General features: G+C 41.7%; 1 long non-coding RNA gene across 16 annotated transcripts in view; it reads left to right on the plus strand.

Moving 5' to 3' along the window:
• Nucleotides 1–20330, plus strand: part of LOC116231459 (uncharacterized) — a 142379-nt gene that overhangs the window by 24573 nt on the left and 97476 nt on the right. The window contains exons 1-3 of one of the 16 annotated variants that reach the window (XR_016469682.1): nt 2179–2859; nt 3407–3604; nt 14290–14477. The exons of 9 other annotated variants lie outside the window; for them this stretch is intronic. This is a non-coding gene — a long non-coding RNA (uncharacterized LOC116231459). Of the gene's footprint in view, nt 1–2178; nt 3007–3146; nt 3287–3406; nt 3605–14289; nt 14478–20330 lie in introns of those variants that run through there. 6 more of the 16 variants (XR_016469676.1, XR_016469683.1, XR_016469684.1 and 3 more) reach the window with 6 other exon arrangements.

The raw sequence follows: 20330 nt of genomic DNA on the forward strand, positions 1-20330 counted from the left end.
TTTCATCAGACCCAGCATCTAGAGAAAGGGAGGGAGGGTTTAGCAGGTCACCTCGGAATCCGAGAGCAATGGGAAAGCAGGAGGGTGTATGTGCTAAATCAGTGATCTGCGCTATGATAGATACACAAATTAGTACAGCAGATGAAGCAGCTTAGCTCGTTATCCACCTGTATTAAGACTCGCCACTCAAAGTTACAGAATTAAAATGCACAGACGCACAGAGACACAGACAGACGTATAGTTATAATGCCCCCACCTTTCAGCTCATGAATTATCCAGCTGGGATAGCGCTGTCTCTTGTGACATTCTTACAGAGCTGCAATGAATTCACCTTGTGAGTCCATTAGCCGGAGAAGGAGGAAAATAATTTGCAGGAATTTTTTTTTTTGCCTTTCTTCTTCGGCAAGGGGGAAAAAAGTTTGCGCTATGAACTTAGCCTAGCAGCTTCTGGAACCAGAGCCAAAAGGGGCAGGAAGTTGTTTTACAATAGCGTTACAGTGATCTGCCGCAAATGGAAAAAGCCAAATGTTGGACTCTGCAAAGAGAAAAAATATTCTTCTCTCTCTCGCCTCCCTTCTTCTGCCCCTTCAGAGAAAAAAAAAAAAGTAGAAAAAGGAAGGTTTGCTAGAAGCTCTTTTCATTTTTAATTACTTTTCCTAAGTAATGGAAAGATTATCATACTTGCATATTCCACGGCAAGCACAAGGGGAAGAAGTATCAAAGGGACGTTTAAAAAAAAACGCACTCGGTAACTAGCAACGGGACTTTTGGCACAATTCCTCGAGTTTGCTTGAGGTTATGGAGGGGGATGGGAAGGAGAGGAGCGAGTCTACGCAGTACATTTTCTTTAAAAAGGGGAGGAGGAACGGAGGCAAAACTGTATAAAACTTTTTTTTTTTTTTTTTTTAAGGAAACGCGCGTTGCTCTTCTGAAGCTGAATCCTCAGGCATTCGTGGCCCGTCTCTGCAGCCCGATGTGTTTTTTGTGCGTGTGTGTAAGCGCTCTCAATCAAACAGAAATCATGGCAGCTGTTTTTCTTCCAGCACAGCAGTTGAGCTGTCTCGCCCAAATGCTTATCAGCTTTTGACTCCGTGCCAAGATAGTTATAAGGGCCAAGCAGCCTGCGCTTGACTGTGCAGCTGGTGGAGGAGCGAGGGCATGAGAAAACAGAATCACCCAGCTTTTTTTGTCACACACACACCATTTACTTTTTTTTTTTCTTTTTTCCCCAATCCCCGTTTTCAGCGCCGTCAGTCTTCCGAGCAGCTTTTTCGCGGTCTCCGCAGCGCTTTCCTACAGGGCCGCATCAAGACGGAGTCCGGCGCTCCTTGTTCTAATCCCGGAAGATATTTCCGTAGGACCTTCCTTTCCTTTCCTTTCCCTCCCACTCCCCCCCTCCCGCCCCCAATTAAAAGCTCCATTAGCCGGCCCCGCCGTCTCTCCTCACGGCTGCTCCGTCCTCCGCGGCCCGCGCGGTCCCGGGCCCTCGCTGCGGTGCGCCGCGCGCGGCCGTTCGGCAGTGCCGCGCCGTGCCGCCCTCCTATCGCCAGCCCCGGCCCTGCGCCGCGCCAGCGCGGCCTCCTCCGCCTCTCGGCTGCAGTCGCTGCGAGGGGGAGGCCGGACTCTGGAACGAGGCTGCTGCCGCCGCTCGCATTCCTGCTGCAAGGGCCTCCCCTTCAGACGGCCTTTGCCAGAGCAGAACTTTTTAAAATGCCGTGCATAGGCGCCGCTGCTTTTTCCCCTCTTCGTGTCTCTCTCTCTCTTTATTTAATCCTCCTTTCACTGCTGAAGAACGGATTAATTTTCCGTCTCTCCTGCGCTTGCCGTACTGTATCTCGTTGCATTGAGGTTAAAACTCCGAGTATTTTCCCCTCCGCTGATCCTTTTCTCTCTCTCTCTCCCTCTCCTCTCTCTCTTTTTTTCCTCGGTTAAGGGGAATTGATTTCTTTGGCCGAGCGATGAATCGGGCTTCGCTAGTTTGTATGCTGTGAGAACGAGGGCTTTTATTTGTCACATCCCCCCCCGCCCACCCAGCACCGGCACACCGCGCAGCTCACGGAACGGCCGGTCGCTCTGCCAGCCTCTGTGCCACAGCTCTGTTTCGGCGGCCGTAGGTGTCCGTGCCGCACGGAGCGGGGCTCCGCTCCCCCTTTCCCCCCCTGCCCCCCCCCCCCGATACCTGCCCCCTCCCGAGCCCCCCGCGATGGCCGACACGGGGGTGTGCGGAGAGCGGGGGGCCCGTCTGCTCCCCGCGGCGGAGGGGAGAGGGATGTGCAGCAAAACGCTGCCTCTGGGACAGGTGCCAGCTCCCAGACAAAAGGAGTGGAATAGGCTGTAAAGAGGGAGTGGGGGAAATTAATAGCCGGCAAAAAATAGGAGCCGAGAGCCTCGGGAGGAGCCCTGGCGGGAGCGCGCTGCTTCGCCGGCCTCTTCGCCGGGTATTCCCGAGCTGCAGGGCGGAAGGAGAAAGTTGTGGCATACTTTTTATTCCCCCGTCTTCTCTTCAGACGTTGGAAAGCGTGAAGGGAGGGTGGAGGGGGCGCCTTTTTTTTTTTTTTTTTTTTTTTTTTTTTCCCACCCTCCTCTTACTGAATTATTCATAGTGTCAGCGGTGAAGCCGGGACTATTAGCATGCATCAGACATGCTGTTTGTCTGTTTGCTAACATTCTTCATTCAAGACTTGTTAACTACCAGACAAGCTTAACATGCTTCTCTCTTTCTCCTCCCCTTCTCTCTCCCTCCCCTCTCCCTTCCCTTCCCCTCCATGCCACCCCTCGCAGCCTCCCATTGTTGTCGCTGGGAGCTGGCAGCAGCTGTGGCAGGGGGAGAGTGCGGAGGAGCCGCCAGCCGCCCGCTAGGTAAGGACCGCCTTCCCTCCTCGCAGGCCTGCGTGCACTTGCGGGGCCGCCGGCTCGCCGCCCGCCTGCCCGCCCGCCCTTCCCGCGGCCGCCGAGCCGCGAGGCGGAGACGCCGCCGCCCGAGGTCGGTCTGCAGCCCGCTTAGGGGTAAGCCGAGCCCCGCCGAGCGGGGACCGCAACTTGGGGAAAGAAAGTGCGCGGGCATCGCGCCTCGGCGGGGCCGCCGGCAGCGTGGCGAGGTCGAAGCCCGCTTCCCTCCCTCTCTCTCTCTCTCCCCCTCCCGCAGGGCTGGCCGCGAGGGACGCGGTGCGGCGATACTTGCCACCGCCGGCGGGTTTTAGGTTGGACTCTCCCTGCCCAGCGAGGCGGCCCCTCCCTTCGCCAGGCTGGCGAGAAGCAGCGGGCTTCGTTTTCTTAGCAGACAAAGGTCGATCACAGCTTTTATTTCTGAATGCAAATCTTCCAGGACTTGTGCCAGTCTCGCCTTCATTGATTGCAGAATAGCTGCTGGCTTCAATGGCAATCCCCTCCCTTATTTCTTAAACAGAAAGAAGCTCAAGAAAAGAAACTGACAAAGTTGGGCGGTGCGAGTTTTTATATCTATTTAATATTTCGGCGTGTCCCAGGCGTTATTAGACATCGGCGTGCAGAGCAGTCACGATGCGCCTGGGAGCGAGTCCATGGGGTTTTGTGCCATTTGTACGCCTGGGCACCACCATACCCGTCCTGAACTCATATTTTTGAGGTAACTGTGAGATAATTTTCAGTAATTGTATCGCATTAGTTATGCGTCCCGATTCTTTTAGCGACGTGGATTTGGACATAAGTATTTCCAGGGTTCATATTTAATTTTTCTAGTAGCTGGGATTGTTCAGGATTGCTTTATAATTGCCATTTGTATCATCTCTTCTTACAATGATTTTTTTGATAGCCTGCAAAGGTCCGTAAGTGCCATAAGTGTATTTTCTATTTTATCTCCTACATACGTGTGCAGGTACGTGCTCGCGCTCGGTCCCGCTCTTTCACTTGCTCTTTGGGTGCTGATGAAGAAATTTACTTAAGTATATTACTTAAATATTAGACTAATGCCATTTATAGCTAAATTTAAGTAGCATGCAGTTATAGATGTTCTGTGGTAGGCATTATTTGGCAGAGGGTTACAGATTTATAATTACTCTGAAATTGCCTAACCTATAACACTTTCTGTGCTTTATATAGCCAAGTGCACATGCAAGCTAAAGTATCTGGAAATTAATATATTTTAAGGAGCCTCTTCATGATACCTAGTCTTTCCATATGTATTTCTAGAACAAAATGCTTTCTTCTACGCTGAAGAAACCTGGATGCTCATGTAAAATATTTGAATATTTTCATTTAATTTGATTTATTTACTTAAATTCATGGATACAAGAAAGGAAATCCCAATTCTTTTCTTTTTTTTTTTTTTTCCTTTGCAAAATAACTGGAAAATACCCAGTGGATTCCACAGCACTAGTTTTAAATTCAGGCCATTGTCAGTATTGTATCAAAACCATCTCCTTATTGACACAGCATTTGAGCTGTTTTATGGTAAAGTAAACTGAAAAAATAACTCGTAACTTTAAGCAGTAAAGTAGTATTTATTGGCTGATCAAACTCAAAGTAAGCAGGGAATGTTTTGGTGAACTGTGCAGATTAAGAAAGGAATTTAGGAACGTATGGCTCAGTGATAGCTCAGCCACAATTAATTTCTTTCAAGTACTTTTCAGAGGCTTGTAGTAGCTGCCCAGGGCAGTGCAGATAAAATATTAACTAATATTTTGATCTTGTAGTAGTTGTTTTAAAATTGCAAACTCCTAAACAATCTTCTCTGTGGAATTTCAGAGCACTCTATTATATTGCCCCCAGTGATGCTGTTTATCTAAAGAGGATTTTTCTCTTAGGTTGTACCACTTGCTGGGGCTGTCTTGTTGCTGAATAGTAGCACTTAAAGGAATATAAAATTGCTTCTGGTTTGTGAGTTCATTATTCTGTGGTGGCTTGCTAGAAATGATCGCTGTGGAAGTAAAGAGGCAGAACTGACTTACTGCTGGTTTGTTTCACGGTGAGGGTTTCTTCAACTGCGCTGAATGTGGACGTAGCAGTGCATAAAGATCACGTGCGTGCTAGTTGGAGAAGAAGGATTAAAATCTGTTGATTAGATTGGGCTTTAAATTCAAAATTATTTTAGTCTAGAACATGAAATATAATTGCTGATAGAAATGTTCCGCTCCTCAAATGAATGCCTTCAGGAATTATGCACGTGAGCTAAAGCATTTACATTTGAAAGCATTTTGTGTTGAACTGCCAAATAGTTTCCTCAAAAATACTTGGTGTACGGAATGAAAAATTGAAAGCATAGGCAATACTTTTCCTCATGAAAATATTTTTTTTTCATAATTGACTAGATGAATTTTTAGCATATTTTCAGATAATAATTTAGTGGAACATAGTGAAAATAATCTAAGATGATCTGTTAGAAGAGGAAGCTGGTTTTGCTCCAGACTGTCTTTCTCCCCCACTCCTTACTCTGAGTGAATTTTTTTCTTCCAGAAAGGGATGTAAGGGGTTTCTGGTAAATGAAGGTCATGTTCTTAGGCTCCCGGCTCTCCTGAGTGAAACCTTGGCTTTCACCAGGTGGTGCTAGGGCAGGGAGTGCAGGAGAGATGTCTGCTAGGCCCGTGAACGCAATGCAGGGCTGCACAGAGCTCTGCTACGTGGAGAGGAGAGGGCAGCGTGCGTGGAGTGAGCACAGCCCACGGTGTTTTACACGTAGATGGATTGTGATGTGTGGAGATGCTAAATTGGATGTGTGGCATTCTTATCCAGGCTAAACTTCTTGAAATAAATTGGAGTTTTGCCCGGGTGAGGACTGCAGGGTTTGGATCAGGCTAAGGGAGGTTTTATTGTGGGCGAATGGGAGCGGAAAAGAAGGAGGTGGAGTGGAGAAAGGGGAAGAGAATGGAACAGGAGTTCACGCTTTCAGATGTAGGTGCAGCCCTGAGTTGTTGCTTTCATCGAAGCTAGGCAGGCTGGCTTCTGTTTTGTATGGGTGCATTGGTACAGTACTGCCTTTTCCCCACATCTGCCAAGTGTTCACAGTCGCTTTGTAACTATGAAGGAGAAATACAAAGGAGGAATGGGAGGAAGGCCTTGTTGCATCCAGGTTTCTCTTGGAGTGTTTTGGGGGGTTGCGTGTATAATTCACATCCCCGAAGCATTCTGGCAGCCGCTTGCAGGCAGGTGGGCTCCCTGTGACCAGGCCCAGCTCCACACGAGGTGTGCTCCTGGCAGACTGGGGCCTTCACCTGCCTCTGGCTTGTGGCCTCCTCACATGGTGCTGCAGTGCAGGCAGGCCTGTCGTCGCGATGCCTTCCTTCCAGAACATGGAAATGCGCACTAATTAGGCATTTTGCCTGCTAACTGCATCAGTTGCTCTCAGCTTGAAACAGGTGCAGGTAATCAGCACTCCCTCCTTCTCCCCCCGCGGTGGTGATGGTGGTGGTGGTGGGGGGACTTGCATCTATAACAAAGCAATTCTGTGATGCAGATTTAATTTTGATTTATATGGCCTCTACCGGATTGAAAATACAGTAAATGTAGGAATATGATGATTGCATGTCTTTGTTTCTTAAGACATACTGTAAAGCATGTTTCTTCACAGCCATGTGTGTGTTCACATAGCACGTGTTGTCGCACAATGCATTTGGTTTTTGCAAGGATACATATTCATGTATTCAGCATGCATGCAGCTAGCTAGACTTATGATTGCAACCAGAAGACAAAAAGTTGAAATGGCTGTAGCCAGCACAATAGGCGTTCACGAGGAGAGTGATCCCAGTAGATATAAAATGGCGGGGCAGATTTTTTCAAGCGCATGTGCACTTCTGCAAGTCCTTAGTTTATACTGCTGTAAACTGTACTGACTGTGTAAATCTGCACTTGTTGTGCATTTAACTCTGTGCCCGGGCCGCAACAGAGAGAATGTGGTTAAGTATGGTGGGTTTCTAGATCCATCCCTCTCTATCCAGATATTCATTAATGTGTTATGTCTGTATATTTCGTGGAAGTCACTGCTGAATCTTGCCTTTGACTTAACACTAGCAAGCAAACCACTTTGTGATTTTTTTCAGAAGAATGCTGCAAAAATTTTTCCACAGCTATCCCTGCACTTACATGGAATGTTTTTAAATCTCCTAGTGATCCTAGTATTGTCGTGTTTTCATGAAGCACGACAATACTGCACTGGGGTCTTCAAAATCAGATGTAATTCTGTTTATCGTGCATGTTTTGTAGGCATATATGCAGAATAAAATGCCCAGAATCAGCCACTTTACAGCCCTTTAAAAAAATATATACCATCAGATGTAAGCTCTCATCATTTTGAGAGTTGCCCTTTGTAAAAATAGCCTTGTTTTAAAAGAAAATTAGTGTTAGCAGTTGTTCAGTGATTGCATGCTCTTCTTTCCTGCACGCATTTGAAATGTGCTGTGCCATACCTCTAGAAACAAAAGGTCTGATCCAGAAGCCTCTGACCATCTGAGCAGTGGGGTTTTTTTCATTTACTTTAAATGGGATTTGAATCAAGTCTATATACGTAATAGTTTGCAGTAAAGACTTGACTATTGCAACGTTTTTCTGGATCTTCCACAAAACTTCTTCAAAACTCTTGTAACTAATGTCAGCAGCAGTACTCCGAGATGCAAATAGAAGCACTGATCATGATTTTTTTTTAATCTTCTTATAAAAAGAGGAGAGAGCAGGGGAGCAGTGAGCTTCCAAAGAGCTTCTTCTCACTGAGAACAACAGATGAGTTTTGTGTGAATAAAAAAGTGAGTGTTGCTTGCCTACTAGGTACATAGTTGATGCATTACCTTCTGCATTCTTTATTTAAATTAGGGCAGGTTTGTTTTTGTTTTTTTTGTTTTTGTTTTTGTTTTTTTGGTGGTGATGGTTTTTTTTTTTTTTTGAAGGAGTCCATAGATTTCAGGTAGCATACATACGTATATGTACAACTTTATATTTACTTTAGTTGTCATGTCTTGCTGTTACCTGCTGAGGAAAACGCTTAGCTCCTGTCCAGTCTCTCTGAAATTTCATAGTGACTGGCTCTTCTCAAACTTGTTAATACGCGAATAGATTAAATTGAGAGTAAATTGCTTTGGATGCTGATAGAAAATTTTGCAAAGGGGAAGGAAGATGACCTAAGGAAAAATAAAATTATTATAATAACTTTATTAAATATTAATTAGGTCATAATATTCTATAGCCCCAGATTAATTATGTCTGCATCGCTGACTGATATTTTATAACCTTTTAAATCTGATGTACGCTCTGCATGTTGCCCATTTATTCAGATACCTGCTTACAGATATGTTTACAGTAGCATTCATTTGGCTCCTGAAATTCTTTTGTCAATGTAAATGGGCATTTTCAGAAGAAGAATGCGTCTTCAATTTTAATAACAAAAGAGATCACGTGCTTTTGTAACTGCAGACAAATATTTTTAGAATGCCAAACTGGGAAAAAAAATAAAATGAATTATTTAAAAGGGGCCTTGTTTTCTTTATTGTCTTTATTTTTCCTTGTCTTAGATAATTTCCAAAATAAAAAAAGACACTGGACCCAATTGATATAGAGTGCTAGAAAACAAGAAGCAGCACCATTGAGTCTGTCAATTTTAGTGCTGGCAGGGGGGGCAGGCGGTGACACTTGAGTAGTTTAGAAAAAGACATGGTAGTGATTTTCTGATTTACAGTCGTGGCAGGCCAGAATGCTTCGCATCTAAGTAAATTCATCAGAGAGGGATACTGGTTGGGGATTTTTGTAGAGGTGATGCACTTAATGCAACTTGTATAAAAAATCAGCATTATATTTTTCTAATGGGCTGCTCACAGTCACGAGTATTACAGAGTTGCAGTAGGCTGGGTGATAGAAGGGACTTTGTTCTGTCTGGATGGTGAAAATATGAATGCTTCCGTAGCGTTATCCACAAGATGCAATAAATATAGAATTACAAATATTTCTAGTATTTTAGATAGACAGTTACTTGATTCAGTTCAGGAAAAGCACAGAGATTTGACATAGGCTTTGAAATGCATTAGAAGCCTTTTCAGTATTAGTCTTGCTTTTTGTTACAATTCAGTATGCAGAAGGATAGGAAAGCTGTGTGACTGCATCAAAGAGATTTTGTTCACTGTATTTGTTTTGCTTCTCATCCTCAAACAACTCCAGTGTATTTACTTGTACATCTGTATGTCCAAAAAGCATTATTTTGAAAAGATTTTACTCTTTGATAAGATACTTTATTTTTTTCCTTTTTCCTTTTTCTTTTTTATATTTATTTTTCTAGGTTTTTTCTTTTTTTTTTTTAAAGGGAGTCCTCATCATTATTTTTATTAATTTTGGCACATGAGATTTATTGTCTTATTTGTCTATAGGAAACTAAATAGTCTGTCCAGTACTGAGTCAGTGGAAAGTCTCCCACAGATATCAGAGCATTTTGGATTGTACTCTTAAACCAAAGTAACGCTAATTTAAAAACCTGATGCAGGAAGCTTGAACTTGAATGACTCTTAAAGTACATTTAAAGAACACTCAGTTCTGTGTGACCTTACAGACTTAACACAGTTAGCTTTTTTGCCTTCTTTCTTTGTCTTGTTTAAACTGAGGAGTATCAAAATCTCCCTTTCCTATTTTAAGGGACACAGCATTGGTATTCTCCCTACTCCAGCATGCATTTATGAATTTCAGGATGCCTAGGAACAATTGATTATGTTATCCCAAAATGGATGGAAACTCCACAAGAGAGGGGCCCAAGGGGCATGCACATAGAAATTAGAGGGTCATCATGGGTTTTGTTTTTGTTTTTAATGCAGAATGAAATGCATGGTTTCTCTGTTGCTTGGGTGTAAGAATAAACCATTTACATTTTTAAATCTACTTTTATTAGTAACCAGTTTTTAAATAATTTTCCAACTCAGTCTGTTATGAAGATAGTTACCAGTTTTTTAATGGAAGGTTATACATTTCTCATTCTCTAATTATTATAGAAGGAGGAATTAACATGATCACATGGAAATTTTGTTTCTTAACTGGAGATTTACATTGATGGATTGAAGGTTTAAGGTGCAGATTTACATTTAAATTACATATTACATAACATTTACATTTTAAATGATACTAAAACAATTATTTCTACTGTCTCCTTGGTGCCTTCTGAATCTCTCTGTAAAATTATTTCATTTAAAATACAACCTGCTCTACAGTATATGTCTGTTTCACCTGTGAGACTCGCTTTTGTATGGACACAATCCTACTTGGTGCAGCTAAAGCTGAAGTTGAATTTATGATATCCAGGTGTACATATTTAAGACGTTATATTACTACTTGTTTAGAGTGGCAGTTCCTTCTATATGATACAGAATGCTCTCGGGGGGTCACACTTGACAGGATAAAAATGATATCTTTTGTGAGTTTGTATTTTTCTCCAAAATACTTCCAGGAGTCAAAACGTGGTGCGGCTGAAGGCAAGCAGAAGAAGAATAGCATTTGGCTGCAGATACAGCCAGTAGGGTACAAGGTGGTCCAGAGTCTTGTCTTTTTTTTTGAGTCCAGTTAAAGGGCTGATGTTGGAGAGAAAAGCAGACTTGAAAGGTGGTTGTATGAAAAGCAGGCCAATACAGAAGTCAAGTAAGCACAGAAGTCGATCTACTTTATCTCACCAGGGATTTAAAAAGAAAAACAGCTTTAACATCACAAAGAGTCCACCTCTAGCAATTGGTTTTAACAAATTAGAAGGAACTTAATAGGAACATAATTATCTTCCCAAAATGTATACATCTTTTATAGTTGATTGGGTATGGCTGCCTTACACCTAAGTGAAGTTCTGGGTTGTACACAGAAGCATGATTCCATTATTGTCAAAATAATTGCTGTAAGCCTTTTAACTTCTGTTCCCTGCTGAGCCGAATATGTTAAAGGGCACTCACACGTGTGGTGCTGCTCCAAAATTCACAGGGAGAGGAGTCTGAGGCAGTGAGCATCAAGTCCTTGAATTTCCTAGCTTCATAAGTCATCCGCGTGTTCCTCCTGAAACACCATCTAACCCAGAATACACATTAATTAAAGGTACAGGAATAATGAATAGACAAAGTCTTGCAATTCTGTTAGCGTTAAGAGAAGAAGGTGAAAAATGACTTCGTCAGTGCACTTGCAAGCTTTGTTAAAGCTCTGTATGAGTGTTTTTGAGAACTGTTTATAATGAAGCTTTCCCAGGCAGTCAATGGCTACTCTTCTTATCACTGCCTGGTTGGTATTACTTTTCTAATGGCGATTTTAAGAAGGAAAGCCATTTTTGTGTGGTGAATTTCGCCTCTCTGCAGATAACTGGTTCAAGGCCAGCATGGAGATGAAGTCCCACTCAGAATGCTTCAGTTAGCACCCAGATTTTCTCTGTCCTTTATGTACCATGAACTACTTCTGGAGTAGCTTCTGGAAGAAAGGAGGCAGAAAGTAATTCTGTATCACTAATTTCAGTGGGATTAACTCTTTATGATCAATAGAAACTGCAAACCAAAAAGTTCATTTAGTTTCTCTCCTACGCTTTTAATATAATATTATTTGATTTGTAAAATATGTATCTTATATATGTTATTGTCCAGTAATTAGGCCTCCATAAGTTATATGTGAGTTGTATTACCCTTGTGTGAAAGAATGGTAAGAAGCTGAGAGATACTTTCACATTCAGCCTTGGGTGCAGCACTGGGAGCCACCTCAAGTTTCCTCCTCCTCTGGCAGAGCACCTTCTGCTTGAAGGCTGCAGGTAACTTGGATGTTGGGCATGAGATTTCTTTTGAGAGAAACAGCTGAGATCTGAATAAACAGGCAGAGGAAGAAAGAGTTGTATACTGTTTCGCAAGGCAGTGCTTATGGAATCTGAGGGGTTAAATACTGCTTCGCACAAGGCTGCATCTTGTGTCTTGGTCTGTGCTGCAGCTGCTGTTCCAGTCCTCCACTTCCTTTGAGTGGAGGCTTTCGCTTGGAGCTGTAGGAGGAGGCTCCGCTGCCTCCCACAGTTCAGTATGAGAGTGGAAGGTTACGTGCTGCCGTTGCTTACTTGCTGTGGTGTTTCTTTCATTTGCCTCCACCTTTCACGTTAGTCACTCTGTTTTATCTGTTCAGAATTAATGGGAGAGGTTGCAACAGAGGCAGCATCTGTGTAGAAATAGCCCACATCCAAGTCCCTGTCTGATCAGGGTGGCTCACAGCAAGGTGCGGTGAAATTGCCTGCCTTACAGTTTAGGATTCTGCTGTACGAGTAATTAAAGTCTAGTATGTCTTAAAATAGTATGGGAAAATTAATTAGGTCATTGACTTTAAGGAGAAAAAAAAAAGCAGGAAAGCTGTAACTTTACAGAATATCGAACGAGGACCATGGAAACAAAAACTTATAGGTCATAATGCTTTGTGTGCTCCCTGCAGAATAGCAAACTGAGAGGGAACTTTTGAAAAAATAATGGCACTCAAATAGTTTAGATTTTTTGTTTGCTGTTTTTCACTAAGAATACTGCTGTCTTTATCCTGTTGCCTGAATGTAGTTGGATTTAGGTTTTATTCAAGCATACCTAGTTTTGCAGTATTGGCATTATGTAGCAGGGTATAGTCAGCTCAAGTGTGAATAGGCTTTCTCAGCTGCCATGCCTGCAGATTTCACTGTCGTCAAGGTGCAGCTGCACAGAACATGCCCTGGGAGTGCAGGCAGGAAGCTAGCAATGAGACCACAAGAGGGGAGCCACACTTGTTCCACCACGTGGACAGCTTCAAACCAGCCTGAGTGCTGCTGCTTCCATCACTGCAGAAGACCAACTCTAGTTTCATTAGGACTGTAAAAATGTTTTTTTTCCTCCTACATTTCTATTTGTGCGCATGTGACAATCAATTTCTGCAGTGCTCTTGCATAGGACTGACTTCTGCATCCACTGGTAGTCTAGTAGAGTTCATAAACGAATTATCACCATGTTTTCCAGACTATATGGCTTCTTTGTCCTCTCTGTATCCTACCACTGCTTATCCTCTTTACTTATCTGCAGCTAGTGAGAATTGTGTGAAAAGTAACGCTTTGAACCAGAAGTGAAAATACAGGAGGCCTACAGCCAGATTGAAGTGTTTTGTAGTAATCCTCAGTAAGTGCTCCACTTCATTCATACTGTTTGCATGAAATTTCTAGGCTGTTTGTTTTTGGGTGTTTTATTACTCTTTCTTTCTTTACTCTTTACATCAGTTTATAGATCCAGTCTTTCCAAAAGTACTGGAAGGCAAAAGTATTACGGCTGCTGTAACTGTTCTGGCTTGTGCATCTTCTCTGCAGCCTGTGCCTGCCTTTGCCTGGCGCTCAGAAAGAAGTCAGAATTAGAAGTTTTCCTTCCCTTCAGTTAGGTGTACAGCATGTTCAAAATGGTGAGCAAGTTTCACCGTGCTGAAGCAAAGACCGGAGAACTCACCATATCACAGACCATCTGACATGTTTTGAATGCACTTTTTGAGAAACAGGGATGTTGATTGCTTTTAGAGCTCATTGTCAGGGATAAAGGGATCTGCAAATACATTAGAAATCTTAGCTGGGAAGAAAGTGAACAATAAAACAGTGTTTCCGTCAGTGCTCTATGCTAAGTCAATTGCTTACTTTGATACCTACTCTAGGAGGTGACAGTTTTCCTATTGGCGTTTTACTGAAGTACAACATTCAAATAGCGAGTCAACATCAGGAAAGATTTTGTTGTTTTGTTAGGTTTTGTTTCGTGTTTGTTGTAAGAAGCCTTTCCACATGTAAAAACACAGGAATTTCTACAGGAGATATTTTAGTTTCACCTCACAATCAGGACTAGGTTCGTCTTTAGCAGAGGCCTTGCACAGTACAAAAATGTGTTTGACTGGAAGTCAATTTTTATTTTGAGTGTATATTTTTTGATTCAGTTACTATTATTTCTTGTTCTTACTGTCAGTGTACAGCTGCAGATAATGCGGTGGCTTAGACAAATTTCTTTGTGGTGTATGTTACAGCATTAAAATCATCCCCCCAAATATCTGGGCACTGAAGATGCAAAAACCATGAAGACGCTGGAAACTTTTTTGAAAGAGAAAGAGGAAAAAAATTCAGGAAGCCTTGATAAAATGTGTATTTCAGCGATTTAGGAGTTGGTATTTCATTTTGTCTACCAATTAGGTTGGATTTTTTCTTTTTAGAAAATAATGAAGTATCATTTTGACTTCGTGTTTGAAGAAACAGAAGTCTTAAGTTCATGTATCCCACGTAGTTTCATTTTTCAACAGTATTTTGTGTTTGCATATCGTATTTTAAATTTAAATATTGATGTTGAAATTAATTACTCTTGTAAATTATTCTTTTAAAAGGTGAACAAGAAGAATTGTTCAGAGACATAAAGTAAAAGATGTGGCTGTGTCTTGTGGTGAAGAGAGAAGCCCAATAACCCCTGTAAATTGCAGCATCAGACCCTAGGTAGCTGCCTCTCCAGTAGCACTGCATTAGGACAAACATTGCTCGAGCTGTAGTTTTTACCAGGCTTCTGTTGTGTCAGAAGGTGAGAGAGCCTTCCATGAATAACCTTGATTGATTGTATTGTCACTAGCGATTCGGGGTTGGGTTATTTCTTTGGGGGGGGGAGGAGGGAGATTTACTACAGAAGTCAGTGTGCTTTGTTTTTTGTCTTACATCTTAAATAGCATGCAGTGCTGTACCATTAACTATACCTTTATTTAATTTTTCTCATCTGTGGCACAGTCTCTTCTAAAGAGTTCAAGCTTTAGATTAAAATGTAGTTCTCAGGCAGAAAGAAACTGCAGTAAAAGTAGTTGTACTACTAGTTCATCCTATGATTAATAGCAAGACTTGCTTAGAAGTTAGTCTTTGATTTCCTCTGTTTAATTGTAGCCCTAAGTGAAATGGGTTTTTGATTTATAGAAAATGCAAAATTGGGTACAGAAAGTTTTAAATTACAGTAACAGTAAAAAAATTCCCACAATAATCATCCCATATTGTTTCAATTCAAAAGAGCTAAGGCTTGATTTGTGTGGGAAAGAACCCATTGCAGCAAAGTTCCACATTTGAATGTGGGGAGGGGGGGAGGATCAATTACTCTACTTTGAGGATCCAAAAATATGCCTGATCTTCATGATGTAGTACTTTATCGTATATTCCCTCTCTGGAATTATTCTGCTGAATAATTGCTGTAGAACAACTATTTTCTTATGCAGCTGCTATGTACAGTTAAGTCAAAAATTTGTGTTAGGACATAAAAGAGCAATGGGGGGAAAACAGGGGCTTTTGGAAAACTGAGGGCTTCCAATCACAACTGAAAACGAATCATTATTTCTTGGGTAATATATGCATGGTATTGAGTGGTTGAGTGTAGTATTAAAACTTTAATCACAGTCATTTTAATAACGGTAGTTTAATTCCTAAACTACTTTTTGGAAGTTGTGCATGGCTGATCTTGCTTTTGCTTCATCGTGTTTATGTTGACATTTTCTTTCATTAGACCACGATCACTATGCATGTTTACAGCACTAATCCTACATGCTGAAATTCTAGATAGTTAAAATATATTCAGTATCTTTGAAGCCACTGTGGGGGAAATAACTTAGCTTTAACAGGGTGAGACCAAATTCTTTATTTACTGAGATAAATGCTGAGAAATGCTATTCCAACTCATGGAGGCTTACATCTGTGTTCCTGAGAAATTGGTTCTTCCTTTTTTTTTTTTTGGGTACCAAAATATATTTAAAATCATTTTGAAAATAATAACGTGGTTGTTATTAGCTTAAATTGCTGATTTTTTTAAAAACCATTTGGAACATGCTGAATTTACAGTTTAAATATAAAATGCTGTTTCTCTTCCATTTGATTTGGTGTGACAGTAATTTAAAATTTAACCATAAATTGTAGTGTAGATCCATTTGTAAGTGTCTCGAAATTGTGCTATGCTTCTTGAATAATATACTGTAGTAGCATTTTAACATCAGGTACACTCTGCTTTTTTTTGCTGTAGTCTGACAGTTTAATCAAGATACAAATTTAGAAACAAATCAGCACTGTCTTTTATATAGTGCCTCTAAATCCATGGTAATTGGTACCAGACCTTTGTAAAAGAAAAGGATTGCCCTTTCATGCTACCAGTACCAGTAGATGTTGCTCCACAGCTGCATCATATAAGAGAATCTTCTTCTAAATGAAGTTGTAAGAATAATTAAAGGATCCCCACATGCATTTTTCTGTAATATACCTTTTGTAAAGTATGAGGCTGTTGGAAAATTTCCTTGAATTTGGTGTGCTAGCCTGCCATAAATACAGCCATATGTTCTGCACACTTTAACACTTACCTTTTGATAACACCAGACAGTTTTAAATCAGCTTTCTTGACTTTGTAGTTCTGAAACATTAAAAAACAAAACAAAAACCCCTAAGAAGCATGTACTTAATAAAAGCAGAACAGGAAGGGTAGCACAAAAGTGCTGCTGGAGCTTTTGGAGTATACTGATGTAAAGTAGATAATTCACTAGATAGTAGACTCTGTGCAGAGGCCTATTCTGACTGTTTTGGTTAAGTCAGAATCCACGTTGCAGTGTGAGCTGCAGTGCCGTTTGCATCCCTGCTCTCTCTTTGCTTTGAGCCTTCCTGCTTGAAGCATATACGAGCTATAGAGTGAGGCTGCACGCTCTGGCAGCACAGATGGAGTATTCTGTCATTAGGACTGTTTGTTGCCTGTTGGAACACACAGCATATTTCTACCGTGGCATCAACAGTTTCTAAGAACTGAGGTCAAAATAAACAGGTTGCATTGGATACGGGAACAGTCTGGGAAACAATTTAAAATTCCCTGTTTAGGCATAAGCATATTCCTAGATACGTAAAGGCACTTTTATAGCAAGGTTTATACAGATTAGCATAGATTAGCAAGAGTACTGTTTGGAAATTTTCTGTGAATGTTGACAAAATTGACCTTATTTTAAATAAATGAGCAATAACTTTGCAATATTTTTCCTAGCAAGTATGCGTAGTATTTCAGTTAAGTGAAAATGATGTCATTAGCATGCATTTAAAAAATTGCATATTTTAGTTGGCCTTCTCTGCATACGTGGATGTCAGTAATTGCACCAGCATGCACGGTCCCTTTGATGTCGATAGGCTTCTTTACAGGAGCAAAGCTGTGGTGCTGACAGACAAGCCGTGGCAGACCTTGAAGTGGTTTAAGTTGTTTCTGTCCCAAAGTCTCTGCTCCACCCTTTGCTGGAGATTAGTGCTTCCTCAGCAGAATTTGCAGCTGGGAGCATGTGCCCACACCTTAGCTGCCTCATTGCAAAACCCCAGGTTCTGCTCAAATCGTGTAAAATTCATGGCTTTATGCTAAGCTGTGGGAATATGCTTAGGTCTCCAGGCTCAGTCAGCAAGCAGAGAGTCGTAATCTCCAGCAGCTAGGAGGAGCAACCACTGGGAAAGTGACATAAATGTGTGACAGCAAGATCTGCCATAGTGTGAATATCAGTGCCCTTTCTGAGATGTGTAGGGATTTAAAGGATCACTCCATGCAGAGCCTCAAATTCCAGGTGGAACCCTAGCCCTGGAGAGGTGAGTGATGTTTTAGCAAGGGATATCGCTGAAACAGCGGCTTAATTTGCAGTGTTTAAAAAGTCAGTGTATTTTTACATAGCAGGACAAATACTTGTGATGATTTTGACATACATAGGGAAGTAAACAGCTTTTGCTTTCTGTCAGAATTGGGTGCAGTTACTTAGACTTATTCATATTTGCCTAGTCAGTATTCCTTTATATTTAATGTAACTCTCTCTTCCCTGTTTACTGAATAGCAAGAAGATAAATGCACAGTGTACTCCTAGAAGTTAGAAGCAGTTTCTCCTTGGTGGGAGGGTTAAGTGTAACTCAAAGTTTCAGTTGTCATAAAGATAAAAAGGTTATATTTTTCCTTTTTGGAAGTGAAACGTTATTGAGCTGTATGGCATGCATAGAAGCAAATAGTTAATATGAGTACATGTTGTGACTGTAGTTAAAAAAAGCTGCCAAGAGCATTAAGAAAACTTGTAAGATTAACCTGGAAGGATCTATTTAGTTCTTTAAAAGAAAGAGTAAATAAGAAAGCCACCTCAGATTCTTCATTCCTACCGGTCTACTGCTATTGTGATTCTGACTTCTGTTATTGAGGGTTCTGTGGTCCACGTTACAGCCAGTGTAATATTATCCCTTCTTACCTTCAGTATGCTTCTTCTGCCATACTGGAAGGGAGAGAACTCTTCTGGAAAACTTTTTATGGGCTGATGTTTGTGCCTTAGTCATGTTTTCTCTGTTCCTGTTGTATTGCTCCATGTACCCCATTCCCCCTGATATTTTTTCCATCCTTTACAATGACAGATCATCTCATTCCACTTTCACCTGCTCCCAGACAGGCACTGGGCTCTTGCTGATGGAGAATGCAGCTGGGAGCACTGCCTGTCTCCAGCTCTTCTGAATCTAGCTTTTGGAGCTCACCACTAATGTTTTGGACCTCATACATAATGAAGCTTTTTTTGTCTTCTGAGGCAGGCTTCCATATGTGTAAGAGGCACACACTCTGGCACGCTTAGACTTGTGTCTTTTATACTTGTTCTAAGTAAGCCTCAGGAGACTTTTTTGCCATCGTTTGGGACTTCTTAATAGCTTGCAGAGCTCAGTAGTATCTTGGTGCCAGAAGTAGAAACCTGTTTTTTTTCCTCAGGGAATATTATATACATTAAGAGAATGAAGCTAAGACATTGCTAGACAGAGAAAAAGAAACAAAGCTAAAGCACTCCAGGAATCGATGAAAACCACTTGTATTAAGAAGGTGGTCTTCTAATAAAAGTACAATAGGTATGTTCTAACTGGGTTTACAGGCACCTTGGGGTGGCCGGCTATGACTGTATTTCTTACTAGGAGTGTTTGGATTTTTTTTTAATGAGTTTCACTCTGCAATATGCTTAGAGTTCAGTAGTAAACTCTGTACTGAAATGCACCCAGGACTTTATGTAAAAGATAATCAGCAACATTTTCAAATATCAGGCAGTAGACATTCTAGGTACCTCAACAGTCTTGGTTACCAGCTCCTTCATATATTGCATTTTTAGTCTCTGTGTTACAGCAGTTATAAAAATAGGTGCTTTTGTGGAGATAGGTTTCAGTGGTCTTGCTGTTCATGTATTCTGATTTTCTGTTGTGTGTGAAAGCTGCCTGCACGCACAACGGAATACTTTGGAAGCTGATAATGTGTAATGTATACAAGAAAAAAAAAAACCTACAATGGAAATATATTAATACCAGTACTTCAGCAGCTGATTTGATTCCCCACAAAAAAAGGATAGTTGGGGCCGTATGAGGTTATATTTCTTGAAGAGAGAAGGGAAAATGTCTTGAACTGAATTGGGTTGTGATGAGGAAAAATATTTTACTGGTATGTTGTTCCTTCTCAGTTTTGCATGTTAGTGTAGTAGGTTTACTTACTTGATAGCAACAATGAATCGAAAATACTTGAAAAATACTTGAAAAATGAATCAAATGTACTTTGGGATTCAAGTGCTTGAAAGAATAGTTCTCTCTCAGAGGAAAAAAGTACTGGTGTCAGATGAGACACTCTTGGGTGTCAGAGCTGGGGCTCTAAGGAGTGGGTAGAGCAGCTGAAGTCTTTTCAGTAGAGATTAACTCCAGAAAAGATGCAGGAAGGCAGTGGCAATTGCCAACACAAAATGTGATCATAGGATCCTTTGAGCTGCATAGATCAGGAGGCCTCTTACTTGGTCCTCCTGCCCCAGAAAGGGTCTCCTGAGAGGTCTGTCTAGGTAGGTGAGGGTTTCTTCCAGTTAGGCTTTTAAGGCCTCCAAGCATGGAAGCTGGCAAAGTCTCTCCAGATTCCATTGCTTGACAAAATTTCACAGTACAAAAGTTCTTCCTTGTTTCCAGCCTGAACCTGTCATATTTCAGCTTACTATTGTCCCTTGTCTTCCCATCACACACCACTGTGAGCAGCCTGGTTCTGATTTCTTGGTAATCTCTCTCAGTGCTGGAGAAGCTGCTGTCACCAAGTTCAGTCTCCTCAGCCTCTTCTCACAGGGCTGATGCTTCAGCCTCTCAGTTATCGTGGTGGTCTTCCTCCTTCATCTGTTTGTTGCTGCAGGGCTCAGCAAGCTGAGGAGTGATGGGAGGCCTGGCTGTGATTATTGGGGCTGTCATATGTAGGTCCAGTGTAAGGTTGGCGCTGCAGGAGCATGCATGATGCTACTCTCACTAAGCTTGCCTAAAGTCTATAGATAGTTCTGCTGGCCTTCAACTGGAAGCACTGACAGGAGCTGGCTCTGTTGCCTGGCCTGGTCTTGGCCTTCATAGTAGGTTCCTGTATTGATCGTGTGGCATT

This window comes from Phasianus colchicus, chromosome 1 (assembly GCF_987193195.1).
Source record: "Phasianus colchicus chromosome 1, bPhaCol1.hap1.1, whole genome shotgun sequence".
NCBI classification, from domain to species: Eukaryota; Metazoa; Chordata; class Aves; order Galliformes; family Phasianidae; genus Phasianus; species Phasianus colchicus.